General features: G+C 35.2%; 1 pseudogene; it reads right to left on the reverse strand.

Moving 5' to 3' along the window:
* Window positions 1-8,408: 8,408 nt before the first annotated feature.
* On the reverse strand, window positions 8,409-8,793 carry LOC132413802 (glutaredoxin-1 pseudogene; annotated as a pseudogene).
* Window positions 8,794-9,495: the final 702 nt, after the last annotated feature.

A 9,495-nucleotide genomic window follows, 5' to 3' on the forward strand; every position in this document is an offset into this window, starting at 1 on the left:
ACATCATCAATATTCCTTACAATATTCAACATATAATAAAAAAAATAACCTGACATGCTTAGAAAATTCAATTAAAAGAAAAACTCAATTGAAAATGGGCAAAACACTTGAACACTTTACAAAAGAATGTGCTTGAATTGCCCATCAGCACTTTAAAATATACTTAACGTAACTAGTCATCAGGAAAATGCAAAATAAAATCATGATTAAACACCATTTTATACCACTTAGAATGTCTAACATTAAAAAGACTGAAAATGTCAAATTGTAGGAAACTGGATTGTTCATACATTGTTAGTAGGAATGCAAAGTGGTATAACTGTTCTTCATTGGAGAATTGCTGTGCAGTTTCTTATGAAGTTAATCATTCATCTATTCTATAACACAGCAATTCTACATAAATGTCCAGGAGAAATGGAAATGTATCTCCAAACAAGTATTGATACACAGATGTTTGTAAAAGCTTTAGCTCAGTAGCTAAAATCTGTAAAAACCCCAAAACATTTATTAACTGGAGAATAAATTGGTATATTGAAAAAATGGAATACTACTTTAAAAATTGAACACAAAACCATGGGTGAGACTCAAAAACAGTATTAGGTAAGTCTGTTTCCATCCATGAGGGAGTAAGAGGCTACAGAACCACAGGGTAAACAACTAGAAAGAGCTCTTTTCATACTGTGGCATGGGACCATGATCCCTGGGAGAAGGGATATGAAAAATGTAATCCTCCAAATTGAAACAGCTTTCTGCCTGGAGAAAATTTTCATTCTGTGGTGCAGGGAGTGAAGAACCAAACTGAGCTTGGCAATTTTGCTGAGTTGAGGAGATAAAGTTCAGAATCTGCAGAAGTCAAGATGGCTACAATTTGTGGGGTCAGGTACTCGACAAAAGGGAGCTACAGAAAGAAAAGGGTCTAGAAATCTGTAAAGGTGTCCCCTTAATGTTTGACTGAATATGCATGCTTAGGATAATGCTCCAGGGCCAGGAAAAGAGCAACTTCCAGAAAAGAATAATTTCTGGACGAGGGAGGCATATAAACTGAGCAATTTCATAGAATGGGATTTAGAGTAGATTAGACTCTGCAAATGAAAAGGTTTGTGAAGAAGTCTGTCAACCTAGAATTGTAAACCCCAAGAAGTATTTTTCAAAGATGAAAGTGAACTATAAATTTTTTTCAAAGAAAAATAAAGCTGAGAGAATTCACTGGCAGCCGACTATACTACAAGAAATGTTTGTTTGTTTTTTAAGTTCTTCAAGCAGAAGGAAAGTAATACCAGATAGAAAGTTGAATCTACACAAAGACCAAAAGAGAATGGAAATATGTAGATAGGATAAATAAAGAGACTTTTGCGTTATTGTAAAAATGTCTTAAAAGATAATTGACAGTTAAAAGCATAAATAATAATGTAAACAGTGTTGGGTTTTTAGTATTCATCTTCATTAATTTTCTCCTGGATGTGCACACATGGTACTCTAACCCAGAGATATAGTTCTTATTAATTACCCCACAGTAAATAATTAGGGTGTTGATGCCCACCCCATCTTGTCCCAGGCAAGACATGATTACCCCAAAGTAACACAATGAAAGTGGTGTCAAATATTCTACAAGAGTAGCTGGACACTGTATGGACGAGGGATGAAGAAAAATGATTTTTCTTTGCTTATAAAAAGGAAAAAAAATAATTAATGCTCCATTAGGAGATTAGGAGAGTTGGTAGCAACAAATTCTCTGTACAATAGCCTTATGTAGAAGTGTACACTTAAGATCTATGCATTTCACTGCATGCAAATCTTATCTTAACAAAAAGTAGCTAGAAAAGAGAAACAAAACCTTTATTTTATCTTAATTTTCAAGTAATAAGTAATAGGGAGCTTTCTATCTGATGGCTAATAAGGAGAATTTGTGGATTATATAAGAAATTTTTATTTTACCGGGTAAGAAAATACATTATTTATATATTTCACACTTCTATTGTTGGTTCTACCTCCTTGATTGGCATTTTAAATATTTGCAAGGATTATAGTATCTCTAACAGTATGGAAAATCATAGATCTTGAACATTGGCATGACAAAATAGTCATTGAATATAAAATACAATCACAACAACAAAACTCAACTTTTTAGTTACTTTGATGAATAATTTTCTATCAAAGCTATTGTGGGAGAGAAGAATGGGGTTTGAAATCTTGGATTTGACCTATGCCTTCATTATTTTCTAGTAGTATGTCACTGGGTGAGTTACTTCTCTAGATCTCATTTTCTTATCAGTAAAACTGAGATTATATTCTTAATCTTATAAAGCTGTTGTGAATAATATGTGACAGTACAAATACATATAAAGCAGAACAAAAATATGACTAATGCATAAATCAGTTGGAGTCCATTGAGCCATATAATTTGAACTGTTATGTACACAGATATTTTTTGAATCTGAGTTTTTCTGTTGAAGTTTAGGCCTTCATCACATCTTCTTTACTGTTTAAATAATTAACTGGTTTCTTTATCTCCAGTCTTCTCCCATGTTCTATCCTCCATCATGCTTTCAGATAGACAAAAAAAGTCTGTGTATAAAATATGTATTGAAAATAAACAGCTGCAACCATGTCATATTAATAGTAAAACTTTCTTGCCCAGTGGCTTCTCACTAAGCTCTGGAGAAAGCCCCAATTCTCTCCTTCTTGTGGTATATATGAGCTCAATTCTACCTGTCTGTCTACCTTCCTAGCCTTCACTTCCACCATCCCCACCTTTCCATAGGACTGCTTCATGGCATGCTAATTTTTTCCTCTGTGTTTGCCTCCTCTGTTTCTTGTCCACTGGACAAATCCTAAATATGTTTTAATACTCAGAACAAAGGTAATTCCATTGAAGGATTACTTAATCCTCTCTTGATTTGGAGAAAAAGTTAAATATACTTTCATCTATGCCCAGTCAAATATCTTGCACATATCTCTATTAATCACTTAGTATTTTGTATCAAACTTTACTTATCTTCCCCCATGCTACACTCTGAATATGTGAGTATGAATCTTTGTTATATTCTTTTTTCAGTTGCACCTATAGAATGTCACACACATATGTAGCATGTTCTCAGTAAACACTTGATGAATGGGTGGATGAATAGCTAGAAAAGGTATATATCAGATTTTTGTTTCATTTACGTGGCTTGTTTCTAGTTAAGGGACTAACCTTTTCTGTTCATAACACACTTTTAAAAACACCTTTGAAATAATGAGAAATTTATTTATCAGACACTTAACTAGAGAAAAATCTTTGAAAGTGTACTGTTTCAAAAGAGGGAGATGTTTGCTGAGACAAGGAAATAAGAAAGATTATTGTTTTCAGTAAATATGTGCTTTCCTTTCCTCAAGATTGTTTTGTCAAAATTATTCAGCTAGATTTTATCTGGAGGCTAATTAGGTAGACGCCAACAGACCAAGCTCACCTCAGCCATGGCACCCTTTTTCAGAGGGTACAATAGAAGCCAACTTATCTAGGAAGACAGTCTCTGTTGGACAAATTGCTCTTCTTATTTCATGGTCTTTAAATATACAAAGTTACTGATTTCTTTAAGGAGGATTTTTGACTCCCCAAAATATCATTAGGCTATGATAATGAAAAACTAAACTTCATTTAAAACTCCTTGTGACTCCTCAACCCCTTTGGTCTTACTTTTAAAACCTCATACATTTTAAAATCTAGAAGGAGCTGTAGGCTTAAATTGGGAAAGTCTGACTCAGAGACGGCTAATGTGTGTCTAGAGAGTACACCTTATCTCCCTGTGCCTTTGTCAGACACCCTTGGTGGATCTCAGTACTCTTTCCTTTTGGGTGCAGACTCATATTCAAAATTCTTCAAAACTCACAACTCCAGGCAGCCACCATCGATCTTTCTCCAGTGGAAAAGAGGAGGACATTCTTTTGTCATCCAAATTATAGAGAGCTAATCATTCCTTTCTATAACATGGAATTATGTAATTTACAGTTTGTAGTCACCAGAGTCATGCTGTGGGCAGCATAGGCTGTACTAAGATTACTGATTCTGGTTCAAGGCTACCTGGTTTCAAATCTAAACTCTGACTAGGTTGTGTGACCTTGAGATAACTTCAACTGCAACACTGGGAATAATAATAACACCTACATCATAGGATTGTTGAGGGAACTTTATAAATTTCTAAATAGAAGGTAATTATTTCTTATAGTAAGCATTGAATAAGTGTTTGTTAAGTAAGATTATCAGTTCTAGCTGTAAGTCATGACTTTCCTGAAGAGAATCACCCTTGGATTGAGGAAAAAACAAGATGATGGATTTTTTTGTCTGTATCATAGAACCCATGTAAATTTATGTCTTAAGAAAATACTTTAAAATCTTTTTGCGAACTGAATTCCAAACAAATGTCATCAACGTGCAGGAGTCCAGCTATTTCAGTAAAAGTGATTAAAGGACTGAAGAAACTAATGTTTAAAAATGACACCTGAAAGCTAAATATTTTTGCAAAGAGTTGCATTCAGTGAGTAAATGGACAAAGAAAATATGGCAAGATTGAAGCAAGGAAAAACATCAAATGTCAGGAAAGAAGTACAACTGAATAATTTATTGGGCTATGTAGTTGAACCCACTCCTCAAGCAGGACAGAATCTTCTAGCATTTAGATACATTGTAATGCTGAAGATATAGGAATAATTTGCAAGAAAGATACTTTCCTGTTTGTTATGATGTGTTCCCTATGTGAGGTGCTCAATAAGTATTTGGATATTTAGTGATTCTTTTGGGGTTCATCATCAGAGTTCATATATGACCTTTGAGCAAAAGTAGACAGATTGGAAAAAAACTAGCAGAGATAGCACTTTGAAAAGGGATTAATTTTTTTTCTTATTCAATTTGGTTACATTTTGGTCTCTTAGGAATCCAGGTGTCTAAAAAGGTTACCATAATAGTTATAAGAATTAAAAATGTATATTTTAAAACTCAAGATGAGAATGAAAGCAATATGGAAAGAATAGCTAAGGAAATGAATTGTAGACCTGCTTTATACTGTCCAGCTTTCAAAGAATTTAAGAAAATATTTAAATAAGGTAGTATGGGAAGCCTTTTCAGTGTATGCCTCTTTAGAATACATAATCTTACACCTATTATAGATTTTTTCATCTGTACTGTGGCTTTTTGATGGCACTTGTTTTTTTTAAATAAATGACCACATAATTCAGAAAATACATTTTACGATTGATTTTAAGACAGGGCCAAATGGCCTTGACCAAGAATTATCTTGAATTCCAAACATACATTTACACAAGGATTTTTCATTATTTTCACTAATGGTATGGTTAGCCTTTGTAAATGGGTTATTTTTATGGATTTAATATAGTCTTTTAATGTTAGAACTTTTATGTCCTTTAAATCAATTGGCTCTACTTCTACCTGTGAGTGAAAGTCTTCTTTCAGAAGAGAAACAATTCTTCAGCTTGCTAAAAGCTCTATAATATAAATTATTGCCCTGACGAAAGCAAGCTGGGTCCCTGTGTTAGTCCAGATCCTTTGAGAAATAGATGGCAAGACAGCATTATACATGTAAGAGATTTCTTAGGGGAAATGCTTGTGAGACAAAATGGGGAAGGAACTAGGAGAAGCTGAGAGAACATTAGACTGTGGTGCAGGTGTGACCTTGTGAAGGAGAGAAATAAAGAAGGAAGTCTCGATGTAAGAATCTTAAACTGCCGTACTGTTCAGATAGAATTCAGCAAGGCGAATGGGGAGCCCACAAGCCAAACATCCCCATTGGAAGAGTCCCCCATCTCTTAGGAGTAGATCTGCTTTAGGAGGCTTGCCTTGTTCTATCATTGTCTGGGAGCATCACTGGAAAGGTAGCTTTAGTGCAAAAGTGGTAATGGATTTCAGAGCATGGCAGCTGGAACTGTGGGTCAGTTATGCTCCCTCTGGGGGGATTTTTCATGGTCACTGTCATCTTCCAAGGTGAAACATCTCTCCATTGCCAGGGGACAACTAGACTCATTATTTATATCTATTTGCACCTCACACTTATGAAATTTGGACAATTAGCATTTATGAATCAGTTACTTTCTATCAAGCACTTTTGTATATTTAATCCTGTTCACATTTACACTAGATATAAATATGCCAACGCTGATGATAAAAAATTGAAACTTAGGGATTCTGTCCTCCTTGGATAATACCTCTGGCTCTTATCTTTCATTTTTTATTAAAAGTTTTCTGTGAATGGTATTTCTGAGATTGCCCTCTCTTCTTATCAAGGAAATGATCTCTGTTAATGTGACAATAGGTGTTAATGGGCACACTCCATTTCCTGACAAAATGCTCTTTTATGTCTGAGGCTTTTGTACAGCAGAAGCACATCCGTGATTATTTGTTTTTTGTTTAATGCTCAGTGTATTGAAAATATAAATGTAATAAACAGAGCATTTAAAACCATTTGTAGATTTTAAAAATGGATTGTATATTTTAAATTCCATTAAAATCTTAAACTATTATTATGAAATTATTACAACTGATTCATATACCTTAAACAGAAGGCAAAGGACACAGAAGCAGTTATCACTAAATTAATTACCTCATTTATATTCAAACCAATTCTGTGACTTAATAAATTTTTTATTAGTTCTCTATTTGTTTGCATAGCTTTCAAGTATCATAGCTATGCTTACTTTGATATCGTTTAAACATTTTACTGATGTTACCTTCATATAATTCCAAAGTTGTAGTTACCTTATTGACTTAAAGGAATAAAGGATATCTTCTCTAAAGAGTCAGGTTTTGGATTCTTGGTTGGGACCGGATCTGCCTTGCTTCTCCCAAGGGGATTCAAAATTGAGCCATTGATCTTCAAATGGAGCATGTTTTTGTAATGTCATTCACGGTTAGGTCAATAATACTTTTTTTTCAAGTTTATGCCTTTGACATATGTTTTCGTTATTTGCAACCTGCTACCTCCTTTGTTTCATCATTATGATATGTTGACCTTATTAAAAATATGTGTGGCTTATCAGTTTTTGTGCCATTTAGATTCTCTAAATTTCATAGGATATTAAGGATTGAGTGAGCTGACCTAGCCCTTGTTTATAGTATATTTATTTTATTAATCACCTTAGAACACATGGCTGAAGCCTATTTTGTCATTGGCCTGATTGTCTTGAATGCCCCTTTCTTTTTTTCTTCAACTCCTTGTGATGTATGACCAACAGACCTGATCAGTGTTTTCCATTCTTGGTAATCCCTACCCTTTCCAAGACTATCTTATTTATTCACTATTACTTTTACTTCCCTGTGTGAACAAAGAACGTTGTCTGCCATTTCTTTTTTTTTTTTTTTTTTTTGATCCATGGATACTTTATTAGAGAAGAAATTAACCATTCATATTAGAGACTACAGAAGGAAATTAACTTAATCTTGCAATTCTAGAACAACATTCACAATAAGGAATTCTCAAGTTTTCATAGAATGAGGGGGACAAAAAGGAGAAAGAGAAAATCATTTAGAACAGTGTTTCCCAAATTTGGCTACTTTCACAGATATATTCTTGGAAGTAGGGGATACAAGTTTTCTATGTAACATTTAAAATTTTATGTTTTACTTTTGTTTATAATCTAAACAAACTAATACACACTTGTTCAGGATTCCCTGGACAACCATCTTACATAACAGAGTTGCCACATGATGGTAGCATCTGCATTTATACCTCTGATCCCTGTGGCCCAAAATGAAGACCAACCATGCTTAACTTTTCAGTGGCGTCTCTCAGACTGGGTGCTCAGACCCTTCACGGAATTGTTGAATATTTCCTATGAGATCTATGAGTTGTCACAGTTCAGAACACTGGTTCACAGCAGTGATTCTCAAAGTAGGAGGGGGTAGGAGGTGGAGTGGGGATGGTGGCTAGGGAGACACCCTCTGAAAAAGCATATTCAAAATATCTATTGATTTCTTAATACAAATTCTATAAAGTCAAACTCAACAAAATAATCTTTGGACAGTAGCAGAAAACCAACTATAGATTCAACCCAGGGGGTCTGGGATATACTTGGTTGAGAAACACTGGTGTTGAGGTAGTGGAGCCCCAGCATGTGGAGAATACATAGTAAGGAACATGTGCCAAAGAAAAGGAACATCTTTTGGGTCAGTGAGTGAATCCTAAGCATATCTTGTCTTGGTCTTTTGGAACTCAAAGGGCCAGTCCACAAGAAACCCGAGACATCCATCGAACTTCTCAGACCTGTTGTTTTGGGCAAGTTGGTCCACTTTTAATACTAAGTCAAAAGAAAAAAAAAAGCTGGTTTTGCCCCCAACTTTATTTGCATTAACATATTTCAAAATTTTAAGTAAACAGTTGCTGTAGCTGTGTAAATATAGCCCCAGGTCCGTTCACCAGGAAGTGCTGTCATTATCTGCAACGCCATCCAGCTCTCAAGGGGGATATCAGCCTGGGGTCTGCTCTATAATTATTGCAGAGCTCTAATTTGCTTTAGCCGTGTCAACAGCTCCCCTTTCTCATGCATATTTACTAGATCACTGCATCCACCTATGCACTCTTTACCGATGAAGACCCGAGGTACCGTTCTGGCTCCTGTGAGCTGTTGCAAATAATCTTGAATATCGTTGGTGTCACCGTGGGCTGTGATATCAAGTTCCAAAAGCCCTTGTTTGAAGGGCAGTTGGCTGAGGAGCTCCTGGGCCCTTCTGCAGTAGGGGCAGGTGGGTATGATGAACACAACCACCTTCCCAGGCTGGATTTTGCTGTTCACAAATGCTTGAGCCATGATGACAGGCTGCTATCTCCTGGAGAGGAAACCTCAATTGCTGGTATTGCTCGGGAGTAATGCCTGCCATTTCAGTAAACAAAGAATGTTGTGGCCATAGCTATCGGCCAATGCAGCTGTGCACCTTGAGAGGATTCAGAATGGAGGCAGACAGAATATTGATCCTAGATAGTTAAAATGCATATCAAAGGAATGATTTCAGTAAGCCCAGACTCTTGCATTTTCCTATATGTAGAAAAGTAGTAAAATCATTAAGTTGAGATGTCTGTTTTTGTGATTAGCAGTAATCATTTGATGTTTGACTACATTTTTTATTTTCAGCAAAAACTCCTATATATCCTGGTTCCTCCCTTACCACTTTGGAACAGTTCCTCAGAGCTATCTGAGAGGCTGTATTCTGGGTTACAGTCCTCAGTAAGGACTGAATAAAACATAATTCTCAACTTTTAGGTTATGAATATTTTCAGCTGACACCTGGGTTTGTAAAGAGAAGCACATACAAGTCTATAATTTAGAAATATATAATTAACAGAATAAATACATCAAATGTGCATATACACACACGGCTTTCTTTATTAAAATAGTCATCCAAACTTACTTGCCTTTTTTTCTACAACCATTTATCTGTACAATTTATATTAACTTTTCTCATTTGAATCTCACCATGTAATAATGTACTAATGTCATTTTACAGATTCATCT

The sequence above is a fragment of the Delphinus delphis genome, chromosome 18 (genome assembly GCF_949987515.2).
Source record: "Delphinus delphis chromosome 18, mDelDel1.2, whole genome shotgun sequence".
Taxonomy (NCBI): Eukaryota; Metazoa; Chordata; class Mammalia; order Artiodactyla; family Delphinidae; genus Delphinus; species Delphinus delphis.